The 24427-nt window shown below is 35.7% G+C and overlaps 1 pseudogene; it reads left to right on the forward strand.

Moving 5' to 3' along the window:
• Positions 1–16863, forward strand: part of LOC106831778 (protein zyg-11 homolog A pseudogene) — a 138466-nt pseudogene extending 121603 nt beyond the window's left edge.
• The last annotated feature ends 7564 nt before the right edge of the window (positions 16864–24427 follow it).

Consider the following 24427-nt stretch of genomic DNA (forward strand, 5'->3'; position numbering starts at 1 on the left):
AATTTTGTATATACAATGGTACATTGTCCAGATAAGAAAATACTAGGTATTGCAAAGAGACAAGACTATATGAATGAAAAGCAAAAAACAACAACAACAAAAAAATTTAAAAAGAGACTTACAAATGATCTATACATAGGAGTTAGTAGACAAGATTTTTAAATAACCATGATGAATAAATTCAAAATATGGAATAATGGAGGGCATAGGTAAAAATATAAAAACTTTTACAATAAAATTAGATTCTATAAAAAGGATTCAAGGAAAGGCCCTTCTAGAATGGCAGAGTAAGAACCTCTTAAAATCTATATCCCCATTAAAGCAATGAGAATTCTGGCAAAAAACAAAACTGACTTTTTCATAACTCTTGAAATTAACTAAAGGTTTGCAACAATCCAGGGAGGATTTATTCAAAAAATGGCTGGATCCTGGTAAGAACAGTAAACTTTGTGGCGTTTTAACTTGCATTATTCCCAACTCCCATTCCTGGTTCTGCTGTGGCCTTAAAAAAAACCTCACAACCACAGCAGCTGTGAAAAACAGCAGCCTGGACACTGGAGGGACTGTATGTGTTCTGAACACTACAAAGAGCAGAATAACCACATAATTGTTACTGTTGACCTGTCTGGTAGCTCCCTGGAAATGCTCCATTCTTAAGGATTGTCTTTATTTGATCTACTTCAGAGTGCGCTCAATGTAAACAATCCTACCTTCAGGGTGTTTGTAGAAAACAATCAAGGGCTATTGTTTACCATTGAATCTGCCTGAGGAGATGATAACATTTGGGGCTAACAAGAGACTGGCTAAAACACTTCATAGGGAAAGCTATGTAATAAGATTACCATAGCAATCTTTGTAAAGCTCAGATATATTCCTGAGAATGTAGAATGCTACACACATTGCTACACACATTGCTGGGCTATGTGCATGCCCAGGAAAGATGTGATTTATAACCCAGTTGAAAAGTAAACAAAGAAACTGAACAGACGTATCACCAAAAAATATATGCAGATGGCAAATAAGCATATTAAAAGATGCTCAATCTTATATGTCATCAGGGATATGCACATTTAACTACACACCTATTAGAATGTCTAAAATCCAAAACACTGACATCAAATGCTGGGGAGATTGAGGCAACAGGAATTCTCATTCATTACTGGTGGAAACGACAAGTGGTACATTCACTTTGAAAGAAAGTTTCTTACAAAACTAAACTTACTTTTACCATATGAACCACCAATCGTGCTGTTTACCCAAATTAGTTGAAAAGTTTTGTCTACACAAAAACTTGCATGTGAAGGTTTATACCAGTTTAATTGTCAAAAATTGGAAGCAATCAAGATGTCTTTCAATGAGTGAATGGATAAACAAACTGTGGCACAGCCATACAATGGAATATCATTGATGACAAAATAAATAAGATATCAAGCCATGAAAATTCACGGAGGAACCTTAAATGCATATTGCTGTTAGAACGAAGCCAATTTGAAAAGGCTACACACTGTACTCCAGCTATACAACACTCTGGACCAGGAAAAGATCAGTGGTTGCTAGGGATTGTAGGGAGTTGGAGAATGAACAGGTAGAGCACAGGAGATTTTTAGGGCAGTGCAACTATTCTGTATGATACTGTAATAGTAGATACATATTATTAACCATACTTTCTAGTTTCTCTATCTAATATTTTGACATCTGGGACCTGCCTTAATTAGAGATGGATGACTCCACCCAGGGTTAGTATATTCTTAGGGATAGCAAGAGACTACCCTGGGAGCCTGCTTCTTCTATGCAAACTAATCAGTCCAGAGCCCATACCCAACCTGCGCTCTTACTTTATTCTGCTCTCACACTTGTGATGCTAACTCCCTCTCCTAATCCTCACAGGGTCAGGCTTCAGACAGCTTCAGACAGCTACACCCCATAGCCCTACACTCCAGTGCCCCTGAAATTATTCAAACTAGTCAATCCTAAACAAGGTCAGCCTACTTATCCTGCCTCACCCATTCTTTCCCCAAAAACACAAATTAAGTCTTTCCTGCAGTTCTCCGTGTTCTCTTTCTTTCACCTGCAACTGACCTTGGTGTTGTCTTGTGTGGGGCTGTGAGACGTGGCATGCTCCCCTCCTCTTGGAATCTGTAATGAGCTATCTTTTCTATGACAATTGTCCCCTGATCTGTTGGCTTCAACATACCTGAATAAAATCAAAATCCTGGGTATATTTTAAAACAATGTAACATAACGCATTTCACAAAACCCGTAGAATTGTACAACACAAAGAGTAAACCCTAATGTGAAATGATGCGGGGTCAGTGAGCCGAGGAGTCGAATGAAAGATTTCTTGGACTCTCAAGATCTGGCAGTAGTGCTGTTTTATTTAGAGAAAAGAATAGCATGGGGACAGGACCCATGGGCAGTCAGAGCTTCTGCTGCCCCAAGTTGAGGGTTAGAGCTAAATTTAAGGCATAGGTATGTGATTCATCTCTTTACAAGACAAAGAAAAGAACATGAAAACAATTAAAATGGTATCAGTGCAGATGGGGTCTGGTCATTGGGTGATCCCATGACTTTTAGACAAGAATCAAATTAGATTAAGTAAAGGTCAGAAGCCACCACCCTAAATCAGTTACGTGAGATTGCCAGACAGCAACCAACTTAAGTTCTTGCCTCAGGCATTAAGAGTTTCTAGAGATAAGGCCATCCCCCTTCTTCCTGGCACAGGGAGGGAGGCATCTTTACAGATAGAGGTTTCCCTTAGAAATGTAAATGTTTCGCAACAAAGGGGCAAGCAAATTCCACTCCTCGGAGCCTGCTTCTCATCTGTAGTTTTTTAAAATTAACCAGCCTAAAATCCTCATCATAAACTATTGTGGTGACCTGGATTTGGACACCCCAAGATATGTCTCTTTGGCATAATGATTATTTGAGGCTAGTTACTTTACAGACAGGAAAGCAACTGAAAAGTAGAATTTACTTACCCTTTGTAAGAGACATTTACATTGTAAAGGAACTCTCCGTCTGTAAACATATCTCCCTCTCTACCAGGAAGAAGGGGAGATGACCTTGTCTCTAGAAACTCTTAATCAATAGGGAAGGCAAGGACTTAAATCTGCATTTGTTTATTGTGCTTGTCTGGTAACCTCCTGTAACTGATTCCCCCCACCCCCAACATGCTCCTTTGTCTTTAAGGATACAGTATTTGAGGTGGTGGTTTCTGCCATTTTGGTGGGTTGCTCGGCTTGCCTGGGCTTGTCCCATGTGTGCATTGACTGGTAAAGATAGCAAGTAGTGGGATGTGTTGGAGTACGTGAGGAAGCCATTTGGTGTAAACCTAATTTGGCCTAACCTTGTCTTTCCAAAGGGGCCTGACTGTGGCCATTGAGCACGAATTGAATATCTGCTTTAGATATTCCCTATGGCAAGAACAAAGGCCCTTGAGATAAAGGTGCAACTTCCCTCACCCTCCCAACTTTGGCATTTCCTTAAGGATTAAGCATCTTTCCTTAGGCTAGGAACTGATTGCTGCCTCACCTGTGACCACCCAGCTTGAGACAATAGACTTGCCTCCTGCTACACCCACTGAGACAGCAGACCTATCTGCTGTGTCCACCAAGCACTGTGCCAACAGGGCAATCTTGTGACTATTGTGGGAGGGACATTTCAATTATATGTGAAATATCCTGTTTGGGGGTATATAACCACTCTGTGCACCCCATTTCTTCAGTGCCCTTTCTTCCTTCAGGAAGAAAGGCCCCAGGCCATGGTCTTCATAAAGCTTTGTTTAATTTTCTCTTGCTATTCTGTCTCATGTGAATTTAATTCGTTCTCTGGCCAGATAAACCCAGAGAAGGCAGAGGAAATGTCTTTCACCCCTACGCTATGAACTTTAAGTTAATAATAATGTGTCAATATTGGATCATCAATGGCAACAAAAATACTACACCAATGTAAGAGGTTAATAACCAAGGAAACTGGATAATAATTGGGAAATAAGGGGGAGGGAACTCTTGCTTTTTCTGTTCATTTTTTCTGTAATCCTAAATTTGTTTTAAGAAATAAAGTATATTAACTAAAAACAAAGACAATCCAAGGAATGGGAGAAAATATTTGAAATCATAGATATGATAAGGAACTTGTGTGCAGAAAATAAAAGAATGCTTACAGTTGAACAATTATAAAGAAAAATAACCCAATTATAAATGGGCAATGCATTTGAAGAGAAACATTTCCAAAGTAGGTATACAAATGGTCAATAAACATATGAAAGATATTCTTCATTAGTCATTAGGGAAAGGCTAATCATAACCACATTAAGATACCATTCCATTACTAATTGGATAGCTAAAATAAAAAATATAAGCATTGATGAGGTTTAGAGCAGACTGCTCCAAAATATGCCACTTTGGCATATTGATTACTTCGAATTAATGTTACTTAAGAAACAGTCAGTGCAAGGAGGACACACTGACCCTCCTTTCTTTTCCTGAAAACAGAAAAACAGAAAATCTCCCATGTGAAAATCCTCTTCCTGTACCAGGATGTAGAAAGACATCCTTATCACCAGAGGTAGGGAATTCAGCACTGAGAAGGCTGTACAAACAAAGCTTATTACTTATTTACTAATTTACTTCCCCAGGCCTAAACTTTGTCTTGTCAGTTCTTCTCAAGTTTATTGTTTCTTTGTCTAAAACATATAAAAGCTATCTACTTTGGTCACTTTTTTGACTCTCATATCTTTGGAGCCCCAAATGTACAAAATTCAGTTTGTTTTTTTTTTCCTTTTAATCTCTCTGTTATTACAGGATTGTCTCAGCTGAGAACCTAGAAGTGTAGAGGGAAAATTATTTTTCCTTCCCTACAAGAAAAACAAGTTGGGACAGGACATGGAGATTTTAAAGGATCATAGATTTCTAGTAGAATTGTAAAATGGTGCAATGACATTGGGAAAGAGTTTGGCAATTTGTCAAAATGTTAAAAATAAAGTTACCATTCTACCTAGCAATTATACTCCTAGCTGTACACTCAGGACTACCAAAAACATTTGTCCATAGGAAAACTTGTACATGATGGTTTTTAACAGCATTATTTATAGTAGCCAAAAATGGAAACAATCAAATCCCTATGAACTAATACATGAGATAACTAAATAGTGAAATATTATTCAGCAATAAAAAAGAATTTCTAATATGCTACACAACATGAATGAAACTTGAAAAATAATGTACAATGAATTATACACTTTAAAAGGATAAATTTGTGGTATTTGGATTTATAGTTCAATAAAGCTGTTATTAAAGAAGAGAAATAGATATTACATATTCTATATATAATATATATGTATATTTATATAAGTAGCCATGAGAAGAAAAAGATAAATGGTCCTAAATTTGGAAGTACAAACCAAGAGTAAAGAAAAGAGGCCACATCATTTAACTATGTTTAATTTATATACATTATTTTAGGTTTTCTCTTCATGTGTAAATATATACATTAAGCATAGCAAAATAATATGACAGAATTTAGGAAAAACTTTGTCATATCATGTAATATAAGTTGACTTAACACATCAAACCAAACAAAATGATTTTCCTGTTGGCGTTCAAAGGAAAACTTAACTCTATGCTGAATATAAGAGACACATCTAACACAAAATAATGTGCATAAGAGGATGGACAAAGATATATCAGACAGAATCAAAAGGAAGGAGAGGACATGATACTGGTATCATACGAGGTAGAATTGGACCCACTAAAAACATTTTTTGAAGTTCAAAAAGGGCTTTTTATATTGATGAGCTCTCTAAATAATCATGAAGATATAATAATAAACTTTAGAGCTAACATAGCAGCCAATTGACAAGGTAGAAACTGCAAGACATACAAACTATAGAAGATACACTAGTACCATTCATCACTGAAAGAAACCCAAGTTCCTTGAGACACTAGTTGATTCTAGGTCTAGGAACAGAAAAGATCAAGACAAGCCTGGGATATCTTCTCAGATGAGAAAACAAACTTTCAAAAATTAATAGCTTAAGTCAAATGGACACAGCAGACCCTAATGAAGCCCTCACTGAAAAATATTTGGGAAAATTAGGGATTAAAAATAATAAGAATTCTAATGGGTTGACACAGCGAATCACGAGTGAAAGTTACTGAATCTGTATGATACTTAAAAAAAAAAAAACAAGCCAGAAAGAGCAGTATGTCACTATTAAGGTGCCTATTAAAGCAACTCAATTTGAAAAAAGGCAACTAAAGGAAAAAGTATTAAGGGTTTATCCTGTGTTTTCATCAGAAAGTCTATTTGCAACATAATGAGATTAGTGTGCCAAAGAAGCATCAAACTTTCTGATGCGCTTTTATGCATAATGATATGTATAATGACTTCACTCCCTCAGGGCATTTGGATCAAAGAGCATATAGTTATGAGTTCTAGTTTAAATTGGAAGGTTGGCAAAACTCATTTAACATTCCACTCCCACAATTTGAGACTTCCGAATTTCAACACCATTCTTTTGTCCTTGCTAATTTGTGCCAACTATTATCCTCTTTCTATTTAAGAGGGAAAAAAATTACAAAACCCTGGAGTGTTGCAGGCTCCCAAGAGCTGACTCCTCAGCCAATTAAGTAGTTTATTACTCTTCTGTATTATTTCTAAAGATGAAATGTTACCAGGAAAATTCAACAATAAAATTTTAAATTATAAATAAACTTGGGAAGTTGAGAAACATTTTATCCAATGTAAACAACAGAAGTAAAAGAGAACTGCACTAGTGTTTCTATCCTGAAATTAGTTTATCTTCATTAATATGAACATAACAAAAAAGACTATATATTTGAAGATATTTTGCGATCTTGTCTCACACATGTGACTCAATGATACATTTCCCAAATCATTATTCCCCTTAGCTATTAGATAAATAGCCCTCCTTTTAAAAGCAGTACACAACGGCTTGAAATCTTTCCCAGATAAAATCTAAGTAAAAAGGGCTTAAGGTGAAGGAGTATATTAGGATATACTCCTATATAAGAGTATATTAGAAACTATATTATAGTTTCCCAATCAACAACTAGGAGAATCAATTTGATGAGAAGGAAAAATCTTCGCCAAATTAAAAGTAGTGAATATCAATCTAGTAAAAAGAAGACAGGCAAATCAATAGTGGCAAAAGTTAAGTCAATCATCTGGCTTCCAACAGCTAATTTAGCACCAAGTCAAAGTGCAGGGAGATTAACGAACCTTAAAGTTATCCACATAAAATAGAGTAAGAGTTGGAAAAACAATTTTGCAATTAGCACACATGCTGGGGACATCAATCTGAGATACCTAAATGCAATATGAGATAGTTGTCAAAGAAGATTAAAAACTGAATCACAAAAATAAAAGTGACCCACTATCAGATGGCACTTGACCCACTCAGGCAAAAACTTGTATCTCTTCAATTAGAATTATCAGAAAATAAACTTCTCCCTAAAAAAATCAATAATTTGGCTCAGAACCGTATTTTTTTCCTAGTAGGCCAAACTGAACTTGCAAAGGGAAATGAAAGTTGACCACATCAGACATAAAGCCTCTATTTCAATAATATTCATGTGAGTCTTTAGTGACAACACTCGCCCTTGGCAAAATCGGTTTCAGCAGTTTTATTCATCCACCTGATGACACAAGGTCCAACTAGCTTCTTGGACTTCCCCACCCCAGGAACTGTTTCCCTACTCTCAACATTTCATATACCTTTGAGTGTACCATATTGTTTGATTAGTCAGGCCTCTTTCATTTGTAAGGGATAAAAAGAAACTTGAATTAGCCTAAGCCAAAAGGGAGATATGACCATATATAGTTTTTATTTTTGAGGAAGATTAACCCTGAGCTAACATCTGCTGCCAATCCTCCTTTTCCTGCTGAGGAAGACTGGCCCTGAGCTAAGTTCTGTGCCCCTCTTCCTCCACTTTTTATATGTGGGACTCCTAACACAGCATGGCTTGCCAAGTGGTGCCATGTCCACACCAGTGACCAGAACTGGCGAACCCTGGGCCACGGAAGCAGAACATGCGAACTTAACCACTGCACCACCGGGCCGGCCCGAATATGACCATATTGAAGGATGAACAGGGTTGAGTAAAGAGTCTGGGATACTTGGATATAGGTGTTTTAATCCTGTCAAGACTGGTCTGCTTTCTGCAGCCTCAGCTTCTTTCTACCTGCTTCTTTCTTGCAGCTATTTTGCTTTTTTCAACTGTAAGTGTAAAAACTTTGGGTTCCAGCAGTTGTTTCTTGACTCCCACATTCTCAACTTCATCTCCAGTGTGAAGGAGCCTCTCTTCCCTTCATTCCAACTTGAAATATCCCAGAGAAGAACTTTGATTAACTTTGTGTGAACGATAACAAACAAAGAATTTAGAAAAAAGAACTTTGTTTACCAGAAATGCAAATTCACTTAGGACTGAATAATGAAATAAAAAATACATGAGGTATTTAAAGGAAAAACACAATATTACCATTTAGTCTATTCAGGTCTGAGAAAAACCCATTTTCTCAGGATTATCATATGTGGGGGATCAGAATTGGCCACCCCAAAAAGTATCTCTTTGGCTTGATTACTTTTTAAGAACAAAAGACCCAGTAAGAAATTTCAACCTTCCCCCAACTGCGAAAAAGAATTTAAGATAGAAGGCCTGTTCCTGGAAGAAGCTAATACCGTAAGATAACTATAATACAGTATAAACTCGGTGTTATACACAGGGAGGAACCTAGCAAGGGCCAGTTAATCAAAGTCCTCTCCATCTCTCATTGTGTCTACAAGGCATGGTCAACATTTGTTTACCAAACATTTGCTTTTCCATCCCCATGTGAATTGCCTTCCTCCTCTCTGAAGTCCCAACCCAGTATCCCCCACATCCTCCTTTGCCTTTAGTTGAAGATGGTATTTAAGGTGGTGGTTTTGACCATTTTGGTGAATTATTCACATTTCCTGGGTTTCTCCCATGTGTACATGTTATTGAACTTGTTCACTTGTCTCCCGTTATTCTGTCTCTTGTCAATTTAATTCTTAGACTAACCAGAAGAATATGGAGGGTAGAGGAATAGTTCTTCTTCTCCTACACATATTGATAAAGATGGTGATATATCTTCAGATGTCAGCATTGAAAAAGTCAGTGACAAAATTGTTTTCCTTAGAGAAACAATAATTTGCAGGAAAAGCTCAGGAATTTACTTTGTTTGGGAACTAAAAGAAAGTCTCTGTTATTTTTGGTTTATCTCAGAATACAAAGTCCTCTCCACTCACTTCCCACCAAGGGACATGCTGTTCACACTTATTGCTAATGTTGGCAGGAAAATGTGTTAGTTTTGTTCCCATAGTCCTTTAGTTTTCAAGTGTGTGCCCTAAAACATGAATTCCATCTGGTAAGTTTGTTGTGTGATTTTATAAACAAATATCATTAATTTTATGCTTTATTTGACCAATTTCATTTGCATAGGCATGACAAGAGGTTATTTTAAAACTTAAAAGTTAATGCCTGTCTGGAGGCCTTATAGGTCCCCTAAGCTTATAACTTTATTGTAAGGTTAGAAATGTATACATTTTTACTATTATTAGCTCATATGCTAAGGTCTAGAACAAAGAACCATTCTATCCACCTCAGCTGGGTTATACTGTAGTACCTATAATCTTACCCAACTAAGGAACTCAAGCATAGTTTATAGATAGATTTCTTTCTGTCTCATCATATTCTATTCTTTTGCTGTAATAGACTCGTCATGTTGTGAATTAACTTAGGGGGTGCAACTCTATGTTTTTCAATAGCTCGTCAGCATTCAGGCTGAGTCTTACTTCTTGAGTTTACTCAATTTTTTTGTTTCTCTGGGACTTTCCTGTTTCCTTTTGATTAAGGAAACATAAAAGTAAGGCACACATAAACCTTCGTATTTCTAAGAAGGCTATGAAACTCTGGACAAGTCAAGAAATTAGCCCCAATTCCACATAGATTAAGGATCATTTTTATAATTATTATACAAACCAATGAAAATTCTTGTATATTCTCATTCCTCTGCACACCATATAAAAACTGTTTTTTAAAAGTTATTTAAATCTTATACATGTTCTCTCTTTTGGGGGTAAACCTGTCTTTACTAAATATACTTAGAGTATACACAGATATTTATGATTAAGTAATCCTCAAAGTTTCCAGAGAGAGAGTCAGAGACAGAGAGATAGAGTGCAGAGCAGACCTTTATGAGTGAGAAAGCTGGCCATAGATACAGGAGATATACAATTGTAAACAGACCAATACAAAACCTTAATTACCTTGCTGTTGCTAGGAATGAAGGTTTTTCTTTCATTTACACACACACACACACACATACACAAACACACACACACAAATAATGCCAGACAATTCACATTTTTTTTCTTAGGTTTCAGATCAATTGACCTAAAAATCTAAATACAGACTGGCTCTAATGATATAAAGGGCATGCACACATTCTTACTTGGATCATACTACAGAAGATATCACTAAAAGGAATTCAGCTAAAAACTTTAACATATTACCAAAGGTTGAGTGGGAACTAGTGACAATGTAAAGAATGTACGGTGACCTCAGAGACAAGGTAATTTCAACCTACTCACAAATTCTTTTCCACTGTACCAAAACAAGTGCTCACAAATAAGACTGAGGAGATTCCTCAGAAAACTCTTGTAAAGGCCTGGGGGAGAGGAATAACAGCTACTATAGGAAAGGCGTGGCGCTCTCCTGCATCTCTTTCCCCCATCCCACTTATTTCCAAAACATTACACTGCTCAGAGAAGAGGTGCAAAGAATATTGCTCTTATGACTGTTTGAAACGTAGCGCAGTTCAGGGAAGTCCCTTTTGCCATATAAAGTAATATATACACATGTTTCTGGGATTAGGACGTGGATACTTCGGGGAGGGGGCATTATTCTGCTACAGCATCTCTCTTTTCTGTACCTTTCAATTCTATCTATGTCTTTATAGCTCACCTGTGTGTTTTTGAATTTGCCTCCTCTTTCAAGACAAGGTTGCCTCTATTTTCTGCCTGTTTTTGTTTTCTCTCCTAACCATTCCTGTCCCCTGCTCTCACCTTTGTTAAAAGGTCTTGATTTCCTCACTCCTGAATTCAATCTGTGTTGGAATTACACGTATAGTCTCTCCCCTGATCATTGCATTCTCTTTGAAATTGAGTGTTGCCTTTTTCCCAATACAAAAAATAATTATGTAACTTTATAATAATGCATAGGAATAAGAGTGGGAAAAAACTTAAGATATCAGAGGGGGAAAATCTTTAAAACCAATATTTGAACTCTCTCTAAAATGATGCACGATTAAAGGTGAGAATGTGAATAAGTAGTGACTCTGTGAACAGTTTTCATGAGTGCAAAGGGTGGGTTCTTTGCCTGCATTTATGAGCTTCCATTTTATTCACAATGGATTATTATTAATAGATCTGAATTAGACTCTGTGAGCTAAACTATTGTTAAATGTATTAAATATAAATGTAAAAGCTTTTGTCTTAAAAATCGTGTTAAACCAATGTTGTATTTGAAAGTGAATTGCTGAAACATTTTATTTTCATTCTAGCTTATTCAGTTTTGCTAATTATTCAAGGTCAAATTTACTTGTTAATATTCTCTTATTAAAAATCCACAGCCTAACATTTTCTGAACCTTTTAGATTACAGTTGTATATGTAATCCTCCTAGAATTACTAATTGAGTTTTCAGTTTCTGTCTTTTACATAATGAAGTATCATTTTTCATTTCATTTTTCCGCATTTTATATGCTTTTATGTCATTATTATTCCTCTAACTTCTATATTATTAATATAACTACTTAGCATATGGATATGTATGTATATATACATACATACATATACATATATATGTGTATATACATACACATAGTGTATATATAGTTATATCACACATTTCATTCATAAAATGTGGATATGTTTTCATAAATTTTGTGTTTTTTAATTAGCCTTCATAAAGTTTTTACTTTTGGGTTTACACTATTATGTACTCACTATTTCAAGGAATTGAAATTGCATATGGTTATCAAGCTCGTTGTTTTCTAATTCATTAATGCCTTTACTATAAATTAGTTGCATATTTCCTATGGGTTTATTTGTTTTGTTCTCAAGCATCTTGAGTAGTACTTTATTTTTATTCACTCTTCAATAAATTAAAGGAGGTATACCTTCCATTGGTAGACATTGGCTGAATTCCCTAAGTTTTAATCTAATACATTCTCTTTGACATTTATTTCTGAATACTTTTTAGTTCAACTTTTAATACCTTTTCTTCCTTGAGAATGATTGAGATTGTTTCACAGTTTCCTAGAATATTAATCGCGAGTGGGGGGATCTTTCTCATTTGTTCTTAATTTCTAAATTTAATAAATTTCATCAGAAAATAACTAAATTAATTTTGGAAACTTATAGAAATATTAAGTTGAAACTTAACCTACACTCTATTTATTGGAGTACATCATAGATATACAAAAATGTTTTACATGAGGAATTTACAATAGTCAAACTCATAGAAGCAGAGTAGAACGGAGGTTCCCAAGGGCTGGGAGCAGGGAGAAATGGGGAGATGGTCAAAGGGTACAAAGTTTCCGTTATGCAAGATGAACAAGTTCTGGATATCTAACGCAACATATGTGTATGTATGGTACATCATATATAGTACATAACATATATAATGTAACATACACATCGTACATATATACATGTATGTATATATGATGATATGTATGACATATGATAAGTATATAGTGCATAGTATGTGTAATACATAGTATATATAGTACATAGTATATGTAATGTATTATATATGCATAGTAAATATGTATACATACATGTGTATGTGAATGTATATGATGTACTATGCATCGTTACTATAGTTAACAATACAGTATTGTATAAGTGAAATCACAAGCTTGTTAAGATGGTAGATCTTAGGCATTCTTTCTACAAAAAAAAAGAAAGAAAAGAAAATTATAACTATGTAAGGTCACGGATATGTTAATTAGCTTAATTGTCATTATTTCACAATGTGTACATATATCAAACATCAGGTTGTATACTTAAATGCATACAAATTTTATTTATCAGTTGTATTCAATAGAGCTAAGACAGAAATTATCCTCCTCAAAAATTAATTTAATATATTTTATGTTATGTTCAACTTTATTCATTTGTATATCTAAACATCATCATCACTTGTGCATCTAATAGGCATATCAGATTTACAAATGTACAGAACAAAATTATAACTCTCTCCCTCCGTTTCCTCAAGACTACTTCTTTCCCCAGTTTTTCTTGTATGCACGAATGCTAAGACCGTTTAACTAGTTTGTCAGGTCAAATCACCTAGTAGTCAACTTATTCATTTGTTTCCTACACCATTACCCCCATCTAATCCATTGACAAGTCTTTCCATTTCTCTTCATATCTCCTCTTACCTCCCTGGTTAGAGCTACAATAATAAATAAGTTAAATGAAAGAATTTTAGCAGCCCCACATTTTCCAGTCATTCCCAGTTATCATCCCCATTCTACCTGCTTAAACTTTTCCAATGGCTTTTGATTGTTCCTTGAATAACATTTGAACATGTTGTGGTAGCTACTATCTATCTCTCAAAACTATACTCTTCACTATCTCCCTTAATGCTGTTCCACAGCCTCCCTGTCTGACTTTTTGTTTTGTAAACAGCCAAGGTTATTTCTACAATTCGACTTTTTTATACGTATTCTTCTTTGTGTCTGGAATTCCCAAACGACCGCCCCGCCACCCACCCCGAATTTTATATACCTAGCTGTATCTCATTATTATGGTTTGGTAAAATGACCCATCATTGGAGAAGACTTCCCTAACCACTCTTTTTAGGTAAATTCCCTAGTAACTCACTGTATTTATAACCCTCAATTGTTTGATTCTTTGTGTGTTCACTTTCTGAGCTTCTTTAGTGGAAGTCAGCACCATGAAGAACAGGAACCTTATGGACCTTGTTCTCCACTCTATCCTAAGCACTTACTGCGAAGCCTTAGGTAAAACACTCAATAATTATTCGTTGGATGACTTATATTTTCACACCAAAATGATACCTTTCTCTTTTCAGAAAATTACTTCCCTGCTCATAAGAAGATAGCTTGATCCCTTGATCCTTTCAACAGAAAATGCCCCAACACTTAGTCCACTAGCTTAAGCAATGCCCAGAGTTTCCACTAGATGGTCATCAATGTTTGTCATTTCCCAGACACACAGTCACAGTGGAGTGAGGAACAAAAGACTGTAGCTCAACACAAAGCAATAACCTAGGGTCTCAACTGTAGTTTAAAAAATACTGTTCCTACCAGTAGAGGGTTTTCAGTTTCTCTAGTCCTACATAAAATGATCTAATTTTCTAAAGTGTTGTATTTTTCTTTCTTTTAGATAAAACCCCTCTCCCATCCTTCTGATCAATAGGGCCCCTTTATTGTGCTGCAGGACATTTAGCTTCTATTCTGTTCTATTTAGGGGACTGGAAACAAAAGTATTACAACAATTTTTAATAGTTCACTTCTTAGGTACTCAGAAAGACTTCAACTTAATTGTTTTAATTTAGTCTTCTATTTTTGCTGTTGGTGAGTGGCTGTGAAGACTAACAATGAGAGCAGGCAATTCCTTAATTCATACTTACTTTTAACCTTTATTTCCCTCATTTTCCTTTATAACAGCATATTGTTAGATTTTGATTTTGGATCCAATCAAAGTTTATTAACTCCATCTTGCTTTGATCAAATTATTATATTTATGTATTGCATACTTCCCTGATATTCCCTTCGCTAATTCTTGTTTCATCATAAAAAGGGTGTTTTTTTGGTCGTTTTTATTCTTCTCCACTGATTTTCAAATTACATTTTCTCATTTCATTTCTGATCCCTCAGAAATTGTGTGAGATAATAAATGATTTTTTTAAGGGACTAGGTTGTGGGGTAATTTGTTGTGGAATAAAATGTTAGCCTTATATAAATATATGAGTACAATCTTTTTTGAGACTAGGTATCAATTTTTACTAAAAATAAAAATCATCCCAGTAAAAAAGAAAATATCCATCTCTCTGAACGCAAATATACTACCTAGAATTTTTGCTGGTATAGTCAGTAATTTTTGATGCAAATTATTTTTCAAATTAATGTATTTTCTTTCAGTGTTTTTAAGAACATTTGCATGGTTTCATCGCCATATTAAGGATTATTATTGAGACAATTCTATTATTCTTTTATCATCTTTATCTTTTTTATATTCCTTTGTGTTTTGTTTATTTTCTTGATTTGAAACATTGCCTTGGAACCATAATTATTTGATCCAAATCTCTTCCCTTTAAACTCTGTGGTTGTTATTCCATTGCCTTGCCACATTTTATGTGTCCCTGCCCCTTCCTCAGTGGTGATAATTTAAAATTTATTTGATGTACTTAAATAAATTGTATCAAAATAAGTTTTTGTTGAAGTTTCTCATTATTTTATTCCAGTTATTCAATTAATTCTTTCTATAAGAAGTCTTGAATTTTACTTTAGATCAAGAAAATTGTATCCTATCATTTCAATGTGGCAGATCTCAAAACATTCCCAGTAGGAAAGCTCTTTGCCCTGCCCACAGAGTGGGCCCACACCACCTCTCACAGGGACCCAGGCCCAGCTTGATGCCAGCTCCCTTCTCAATGCCCCAAGGGCAAGGGTCGCCAAGGTTCACTTCTTGTACCCAGGCCTCTAGTCCCAGACCATTGTCCCTCTCTCTGCTCAAAAGGATGCCCTGGGCTGCTGCATGCTTCAGGAAGAGACATCTCCCTACTCTGGTTAAAATCTACCTGAATATCCTGATTGCCACCCTGGAGAAATTGTGTCCTGAAAGGCTTGATGGAACACTAAGCTTCCGGAGCACTGGAGTTTCCCTCAGGAAGTAACTGAGTCCTTGAGGTGATGCCTTGACAAGCATTCTTGTGGATGTTCCATTTGACAAGTTCAATACTGCCAAGTTTGTTATGAGATGGTTCTGAAAGCGCAAACCCCAATATGCAAATAATGGCAGTGAGCACCCCCCTTTATTCTAGCCGTGCAGCTCCCACCAAAGCAAAGTGCACAACCCAAAGAAAAGCTCTTCATGGCAGTTAGGGAACTTGTAGCAACAGTAAAACAAAAGACTACTGAGAATTCAGGTGATGTCACTCTCTTGTTTACTTTGAAAGCACTTTGGAATCTTGAGAATGAGTCTCTAGCTGCCTGCAAGCACTTTACTGAAATTCAAGGATTCACGATTTTCATGCAGGTCTTGGAAAACACCATAGCCGAAGTCAGAAAGCTGTCTTCCAAGCTGGTGACTGAGGACGTGGTGAAGCATATTAGCAGTTTGCTCTACAGCAAAGAAACAGAAGTCAGCTCTTTTGCTGTAGGCATTATCAACCATCTAACTTCTGATTAGCAGCCTTGGATATTCCATCACCTTCAGAGGAGATGCTCTTCTCCAGTATCTGCATCCAAACATCTGGGACTGTCTAAGTTCAAGGCATAAGATGACAGCATTGGTGATCTACAGATCCTTCAAGGCAGTTTTCCCACTCCTTGGCACTTCTCTCAACTTGTGGTTAAGCTCTGGTTACTGTGGACTGCATATGATGTCTGCAGTAAACACTCCAGCAAATACTGTAAAATGTTATTGTAACTTTTGAGTGACATCCAGGAGCACAGGGAGGCAAATCCCAAAGCACAGCAGAGTGAAGTCTTCATTCTGGATGACTCCAGAATACATTTCACAAATTTTGGGAGATGCCCCCTCTGTGCTGAATGCCATTATTAACCTAAAGAGCTCCACAGGTGCTCTCTGTTTCTTAATGTCAGGTCTTCTGCCCTGTTAGCAATTGAATCTTGAAACCAGTTGTCATTAGAATTTGTGAGTTGGCTGCCTCTTTGGACATTTTATTTTGGATTTTCAATAAGTTACAAAAACGTTGGATTCCTATAATACCCATAATCCCAAATCAAGCTGCAATCATCCTAGGGACACTCCTTGAGCAGCAATTTTGAAAAATCAGACCCTAGATTCTGTGGGGAGACCTCTGAACTTGCGTTGGCACAGCTATGGCAAGTACTTTGCTCTTGTCCTGGCCAATTTCTCGACTTTGGGAGATTGCCAGGGGGAAGGGGACCTGTTTGCCCAGAAATGGAAAAGAAAGAGCCTCTGGGAGACCTTGGTATTTCTGTTAAATTTCATGTTTGAAAGAATCTCCTGAGTTGTCATTCGGTTATGTGAAGCCACTGGAAAAGAAGTACACAAAAAAAGGCTCTGGGAAATACATGCTTGTAAATGTGTTATTTGGAAGGCAGAACCTCTGTTGGAGAGGAGAAAAAGAAAAAAAAAACATATTCTTTGCAGATACCAAAATATCTTCCACTTGAAGGATGGAGGGACTTTACCTTTTTGACTGTTCTATCTTTGGCCTTTTTTCCTCCAACTTTACAAATTAGATGGAGTGAGCATAACATTCTGTGTGAGGGAGTGTGAGGTGGGTCATGGTGGGATTTAGGACTGAGAATAGAGTGCTTCGATGAAAGATTAAAGGGGCATTGGAAATCTGAATACCTCAAAATTTCAATGTGCATAAGACTGTGACAAAAATGAAGAGGCAGAAGAGCCAGAAAAAGATTTTCAAGATTTTCAAAGATTTCAAGGAGTACCTTACTAGCATAGTGACAAGAAAAATATGGGCTTTTCTGAGAATTCCGCAACATAAACTGTATTAGAAGCTCTTGTTTGTATCCTCTGCAAAGCTCTCCTGTGGAACAGAGTATGAACTCCTTCCTTGCCTTATTATTGACAGCTAATGAGACATGTTTTGCCATTCATCTGTTTAAATTCAACTTTTTCAAAGAGCAAAGTAAATTCCTGTTTGATTAGTAGCATATTTAAAAACATAACAAAAACATCCCTCATAAATTATATTAGTTTATTCTCATAATGGTTAACTCTCTTATGGCTTTTTAATTAAAATCCACTTTATTAGGTGAGCACAAATGATAGGTTGCATTGCTCTTGTCACATAAATAATTAGTGACATAGCTAGAATTTTAAAAGCTGGTTTATTAATGTTGTTTTCTTTGCTCAATTCATAAGTCTATAATGATTCATGGGAAATGTCTTCTGTAGGTGACTAGAATCCACTTCTAAAACAAACAAAAAAATGTATAATTCTATTTACATTCACATCTGTCTTCCACATATGGAAAAGTGCCAAGTTTAACTTCTACACATGTCACTGTGGTAATGCATGCCAAGATGAGCCAATATGTTCAAAGATAGAGCACGACAATGGGTGGTAAGTGTTTAGAATATCACCAGGATGTTATCTGTCCTTATCTACCTTGAAATGCCTTGAAAGTTAGAAAATGTATCTTATATGTCGAAATAGATATAGAGATAGAAATTCCCTCTCTCTATAGATGTATATGATATAACACATGTAATATATAATGAGCGCAAACTGAATATTATAGATTATATTATATATAGAGAGAGATATATACATAACGTGTGTATAGCAATTTTACTTTTATCATTGGGTTGTTAACGGTAGCAAAATTATAGAAATGTATTTTATCAGATATCTATTGTTGCTTAACAAATCACCCACAACTTAGACCTTCAAAGCAAAAACATATGTTACCTCACACAGATTCTGAGGAGTCAGAAAGTTGATAGTGGCGTAACCAGGTGAAGCTCGGTGATTCTGACTCAGAGTCTCTTAGGGGGCTTTTACACATTCAGTTCACTAGAAGTGGGTCACTAAGTGTAGCTCATAATCAAGATCATACATACCAGGAGGTGGGATCTTTAGAGCCAACTTGGAAGCTGGATACTACATTTTCACACTTTATACTCAAACTCCTAGTACATTAAACTCCCCCTAATTACTGCTCATTGGTTTATTAAACATTTTAGTAAATATATTTGGTTTTCTCACCAGAATAAGAAAGAAAACTATAGGCAATGAAGTCTATTAGAAAGTACCTGTGCAGCAAACCAGGTTTTGCTTTTTGTTCTGCCATTAATTCATGGCGCAACTTTCAGAAGATTCGGTTTGCAACACAGATTCCATATCCATTTACTCAGTCAACAAATATATACCAAACACCTAGGCACTATTCCAGATGTTGGGATACATCACTATAAACGTAATGCTCTTGTGGAAATTACCTTCTAGTTGACTTCCAAACTAATATGTAGCTCTAAAAACCAGATTAGAGATCTGTTTTTAAAAAGACAAGTGAAAGTCTATAGGAAAGTCCCAATGGCCTGGGTTAAAGCTAGGAAGTAGGACACATACAATTTCTAAGTTGCAAAGTATAGAGCTAAAGGTAATCACAAAAATACAATGTCTGGAGTTCATTCAAATGTGACAGTATTAGGGAAGAAGCTGAGTTTAAGGCAACCAAACAGAGAAGAGTGGTTCAGGACTTGAGGATAATAGACCCTGAAGTAAATCACTGAGTCTTTACCAAGTAGCCATAGGTATTTTTATTGAAGGATTTAAATTAAGCCATGTGTGGAAATGGAGCTGTTAAGGAAGCAGTTCCAGCTCAATCAACCTACTAAGACTATGCTCCTCCTAACTGGAAAAGAAGAAGTGAAACTGTCACTCTTTGCAGATGACATGATTTTATATCTAGAATATCCTCAAGAGTCCACTAAAAAACTTTTAGAAGTAATAAAGGAATACAGTCAAGTTGCAGGATACAAAATCAATGAACAAAAATCTGTTGGGTTTCTATACACTAACAACGAAGTAGCAGAAAGAAAGTAAGAATATAGTCCCATTTACAATTGCAACAAAAAGAATAAAATACCTAGGAGTAAACTTAACGAAAGAGGTGAAAGATCTGTACACCGAAAACTATAAAACATTGTTGAAAGAAATCGAAGAAGACACGAGGAAATGGAAAGATATTCCGTGCTCTTGGATTGGAAGAATTAACATTGTTAAAATGTCCATACCTCCTAAAGCAATCTACAGATTCAACGCAATCCCTATCAAAGTTCCAACAACATTTTTTACAGAAATAGAACAAAGAATCCTAAAATTTATATGGAACAACAAAAGACCCCAAATAGCCAAAGGATTCCTGAGAAAAAAGAACAAAGCTGGAGGTATCACACTCCCCGATTTCAAATTATACTACAAAGCCATAGTAACAAAAACATCATGGTACTGGCACAAAAGCAGACACACAGATCAATGGAACAAAACTGAGAGCCCAGAAGTAAACCCACACGTTTATGGACAGCTAATATTCAACAAGGGAGCCAAGAGCATACGATGGAGAAAGGAGAGTCTCCTCAATAAACGGTGTTGGGAAAACTGGACAGCCACATGCAAAAGAATGAAAGTAGACCATTCCCTTACTCCATGCACAAACATCAACTCAAAATGGATTAAAGACTTGAATGTGAGACCCGAAAGCATGAGACTTCTAGGAGAAAACATAGGCAGTACGCTCTATGACATTGGTCTGAGCAGCAGGTTTTCAAGTCCCATATCTGACGGGGCAAGGGCAACACAAGAAAAAAATGACCAAATGGGACTACATCAAACTAACAAGTTTCTGCATAGCAAAGGAAACCATCAACAAAACAAAAAGACAACCTAACAATTGTGAGAACATATTTGCAAACCACATATCAGATCAGGGGTTAATATCCAAAATATACAAAGAACTCGTATAGCTCAACAACAAAAAAACCAACAATCCAATTAGAAAATGGGAAAAAGATCTGAACAGAGATTTCTCCAAAGAAGATATACAGATGGCCAACAGGCATATGAAAAGATGCTCAACATCATTAGCTGTCAGGGAAATGCAAATCAAAACTACAATGAGGTATCACCTCACTCCGGTCAGAATGGCTATAATTAACAAGACAGGAAACAACAAATGTTGGAGAGGGTGTGGAGAGAAGGTAACTCTTGTTCATTGCTGGTGGCAGTGCAAACTGGTGCAGCCACAATGGAAAGCAGTTTGGAGTATCCTCAGAAATTCAAGGATAGATCTACCATATGATCCAGCTATTCCACTGCTGGGTATTTATCCAAAGAACTTCAAAACACAAAGCCATAGGGATACTTGCACCCCTTTGTTCATTGCGGCATTATACACAATAGCTAAGACTTGGAAGCAACCTAGGTGCCCATCAAGAGATGAATGGATAAAGAAGATGTGGTATTTATACACGATGGACTACTACTCAGCCATAAGAAATGATGAAATCCAGCCATTTGTGACAACATGGATGGACCTTGAGGGTATTATGCTGAGTGAAATAAGTCAGAGGGAGAAAGTCAAATCCCATATGATCTCACTCATAAGTAGAAGATAAAAACGACAAAAAATAAAAACACATAGCATTGGAGATTGGACTGGTGGTTACCATTGGGGAAGGGGGGAAGGGGGAGGGCAAAAGGGGTGATTAGGGTCACATGTGAGGGGATGCACTATAATTAGTGTTCGGGTGGTGAACATGATATAATGTATCCAGAATTTGAAATATGATGTACATCCAAAAAAATTAAAATTAAAAATAAATATGTATATATGTATTTTTTTATGACTAAGATTGTCTGTAAGCTAACATCTGTTGCCAATCTTCCTCCTTTGCTTGAGGAGAATTGTCCCTGAGCTAATGTCTGTGCCAATCTTCCTCTACTTTTGCATGTGAGATGCTGCCACAGCATGGCTTGACAAGCAGTGTGTAGGTCCTCACCTGGGATCCAAACCTGCAAACTCTGCGCTCCCGAAGCAGAGCCACCAGGTAGGCCCTGACAAATATTTTTAAATGAATGAATGAATGTAACTCAAACTCAACCCTCTGTAAATAAGGAGATATATTGAGCTTAACTTCTCACTTTCTCCCTAAAAGTAAAAAACTAAAAAAAAAGAATCAGATTTCTCCCCTTAATATTTTCAGTTGTAAATGATAACATACGCAATCTAGTAGAGAGTAATATGCTGCGTATGTGACAACTGATGCCTTGGACATGAGAAACCTCTATGGTTTCAGGATTTGGACCTCTGTAGGGGTCATGTGATTCCAGTCATCCTAAACTAGACTAGAGATGTCGAAAGCTGATATTTCAGTGATAGGAACATAGTCTGAAGCCATTCAAGAACAGAAAGGATGCTATGTTCATTTTATTATCTCAAATGATTGTTATCACAATATGATTTATTAAAAAATCCTTTCTCTCTATGCTGATTTGAAATTCAAATTTCAAAAACTACTTTCATACATAAATCTATAACTTTCTGGACTCACGGTTCTATTCCGTTGCTTGGCCTACTAATCTCTGTGCAAGAAGCATTTTATTTCAGTTATTATATCTTTGTAATATTTTCGTACTTTGTGGAACAAGTTTCTCTTTATTTCATTTTTTTTTACTTAAAAATGATTGTATTCAAAGGTTTATTCTTCCTGCTAAATGTAAAACTATTCTGAAATTTCATAAAATAAATACTTATTATATGGGAATTGTATTTATTTATAGACCGCATTAGTTTACACAGAACTGACATCTCACTAATATTGGGTTTTTCATTAGACAATCAATCAGATGTTATTTTGTGTCTCTAAAAAAAAAGTATGTGTAGCTTCCCTTATATTGATGATTCAGGCTACTCGTTAGTTTTTATGATATTGTTCATGAGAATTATTGTTATTATGAAATGAGTCTTGTTTTCAATTGGGTTTTTCTACAGGATAACTACAATATATAAGAAAACTACAGTTTTCATATATTTATTTTGTAAATATGCATTTTACTTTCACGTGAAACGTCATAATTGTTTTAAATGGATTCTCCCCAGGTTTCAAGTAGATAATCATATCGCCTTCAATTCATAAATATTTTTGCCATTTTTTTCGAAATTATGTCTTAGTTCCTCTTCATGATTTATTATATTCTCTAAAATCTGTAGTTATGAATTATAGTGATGATAGCATATTTAAATTGAATATTGTGTTTCACTGAGAGGTTTTTATTTTAATAATTATTCTTAAATGACAAGATTTTTCAGATCATATATTTTTAAATTTATCAATGCAGAAAGTTATATTAATAAAATTTTTTATATCACTGAGCCATCTTTGGATATTCTTTTTTCAATGGCTCCTCTCCATATAGTAGATGACATAACCTCCCTCACTCTTTCAAGATTTGCCTTTATCACAAGTATTTGAGTAAAAAAGTTCTTGTTTTATTTCCACTCATAAGTTGGTCCATTCCCCAGTATAATTCTCCATTGTTTTCTGGCTCATAAGCAGTATTCTTATCTTCCATGGCTGCTCTTTGTTCTTCTTCCTGTAAGAGCCCAAGCAAGAAATACAGATTTTTTTTTCGTTTACTCAAAACATTGCCAACAAATAGTGTTGTGCATAATACTTTCCAAAAGATTTCAAATTCACAATCATAATTTTCTTTATTTTCAGAAATTATCTGCCATAGTCAATTTTGGATAGTTATGTGTCTCCTTAGACTGTTTACTACCATTTCTGTGACCCCTATTTCCTACTATCTTTTTTTTTTTAAGATTTTTTAAAGATTTTATTATTTTCCTTTTTCTCCTCAAAGCCCCCCGGTACATAGTTGTATATTTTTCGTTGTGGGTCCTTCTACTTGTGGCATGTGGGACGCTGCCTCAGCGTGGCTTGACGAGCAGTGCCATGTCCGCGCCCAGGATTCGAACCAAGGAAACACTGGGCTGCCTGCAGTGGAGCACGCGATCTTAATCACTCGACCATGGGGCCAGCTCCACGATTATCTTTTTCACAATTTAAATCACTGTTTGCCATATAGACAGCTCCATATGATGGGTATATTTTGCTAATAATTATATGTCGGCCTTAAAAAATATCCGAACTCACAAATAAGATTAGAAGGTAGTTTTTATTTTTCAACTTTAATTTAAAAATTTTTAAGCTAGGTTAATTCTGGCTTCATAAAATAGTTTTGGAAATTTTTATATTGTTCTCTATGAGCTTGAAGATCTTATATTAAACGAAAATTTTCTCTTTCTTACATGTTCAGTGGAGTTAATTCTTCAAGTTACAGATTTTGGCAACTTTTTGGTTAGTAGTCCTTAGCACAATTCTATAGTTGTTATTTAATTAACATCTGTCCTTATTCCATTTTAGTTTTTTCCAAATATATTTCTTTCTACTATAAGTTTGGTTGGTATCCTTCTAGATGGCTTTATCTACCTACCTATCTATCTGTCTCTCTAGCTATCATCTATCGTCTTTTATTTATTTTCCATATATATAAAGTTTGTCTTTCAAATTACATTAGACAATTCTATTTTAATGCTCTCTAGTA

Source organism: Equus asinus, chromosome 10 (assembly GCF_041296235.1).
Source record: "Equus asinus isolate D_3611 breed Donkey chromosome 10, EquAss-T2T_v2, whole genome shotgun sequence".
NCBI classification, from domain to species: Eukaryota; Metazoa; Chordata; class Mammalia; order Perissodactyla; family Equidae; genus Equus; species Equus asinus.